Source organism: Gobio gobio, assembly GCF_949357685.1.
Source record: "Gobio gobio genome assembly, chromosome: 14".
NCBI lineage: Eukaryota > Metazoa > Chordata > Actinopteri > Cypriniformes > Gobionidae > Gobio > Gobio gobio.
Genome location: NC_137107.1, coordinates 45603672 through 45605557, shown reverse-complemented (window position 1 = coordinate 45605557; position 1886 = coordinate 45603672).

Below are 1886 nucleotides of genomic sequence, written 5' to 3'. Positions count from 1 at the left end.
ATCTGCCTCCCTCCCATCATCGATCATGTGTGTCTCATCATGCATGGTAGCTGTCTTTCTGTATGTAGGTGGAGGGCATGAGTACAGCTGGCGTCAGACACTAAGTCTGAACGGGACTGGAGTTAAAAAGCTCTGAATATAATGGAAGAGCAGCAGATGAGATCCAGCGTCTTCGATTACACTGACCCTTAAAAGTGCCCTTCCTTTAGTGCTTTCACATATAGACCCACATTAATGCACTTTATAACATCTAATGTTAAGCTACAGTGGCAAGTTAAGGAATGTGAACTTGTTAAACATCATTGTTGAAGCAGATTGAATCTTATCAAAACATGTCCGGATCATTTGTCATTCCAAAATGAGATTTATATGATGAATAAGAAGGGCAATTAAGGCCGATTTTTAATATTACTTGACAATTAAATTTGCATTACTGTATTTGAGTCCAGCCATTTTATCTTTATGCATAAAAAATCGAGGCATGGTGCTGTGGTATCTGGCACCAAGATGTTAGCAGCAGATCCTTTCATTTCAGTAAGTTGCGAGATGGGGCCTCCATGGATTGGACTTGTTTGTTCAGCACATCCCACAGATGCTCGATTGGATTGAGATCTGGAGAATTTGGAGGCCAAGTCAACACCTCAAACTCGTTGTTGTACTCCTTGTATGTTACTATTTACCATTGCTATTGTTTCAAAGAAATGTTATTGTGCTTGCTTTTAAGGTAATATATGCTTAGATATAAAAGTGCTTGAATGCTATATGAGTGGAAAGTACCTAAAATACTCGACATAGATAAAACAACTGTATTTGACTTCCTTTGTTTATGGTGTGAAGAATTTGTGTAGGAAAGTTGTGAAATTTAGCTCATGAACCTAATGTTTGTAACCAAAACATGTATGCTCTGTCTGTTGCTTTTCTTTGTGTTTTTAGTACAGTCCCTGTGACCTATAGGCTGAATCCGAAATCGCCCCCTAAACCTTCATTCACTATTCCCTGTACATTAGTCCACTAGTTCACTTGAAGGAGTGAATGAAAACGTCGCTGTGTGTACATCAGCTGTACACTCGTTATAGCGGTGCATTGTGAGAAAATATTGTTGGTTTAACATTAAAAAATTAAGTAACCTGGTTGCCTTCAAATTCATTAAAGTTCATTGAAATTAAAAAATTGAGTTAATACAATGAAGGAAATTGGATTAATAAATAGAAACTCAAAATATTATTGCATCTGAACCACATAAATTAAAGAAAATGTTGCGATAAATCATGAAAATTGCACAATTTGGCATGTTTCACTGCATTATTACAAATAAAACACAAGTACACAATATGCTTACAAAATATTTTAATAATATTTAAATAAAGGGTGATGTCGATTCTCAAATGTTCTTTGTATTAAAGGGTTAAGGCCAATTTATACTTCTGCGTCGAGTGCACGCAGAGGGTGCGGCGTACCCTACGCATAGACGCGTTGGTTACGCCGTACCCTACGCCGTACCCTGACGCGCACCTCTCCAAAAATGTAACAACGCGTCAATTCTACGTGGACCGCAAGCGCTGTGATTGGTCTGCCAGAACCCTTCCCTCAGGTCAATAAATAAATAAAAAATCTGCGATAGGAGTGTGTGTGTGTGTGTGTGTGTGTGTGTGTGTGTGTGTGTGTGTGTGTGTGTGTGTGTGTGTCCAGAAATTGGATGATAGTTCCTTACGTCTGCTATAACACAATATTTTGCATTTCTACTAGCGTCTGCATGTGTAATTGCACATTGACGCAGACAACAGCGCAGAAGTATAAATGCTCACGACGGCGTCGGCTACGCGCGTACACTACGGCGTACACTACGGCGTACACTCGACGCAGAAATATAAATTGGCCTTTAGTTC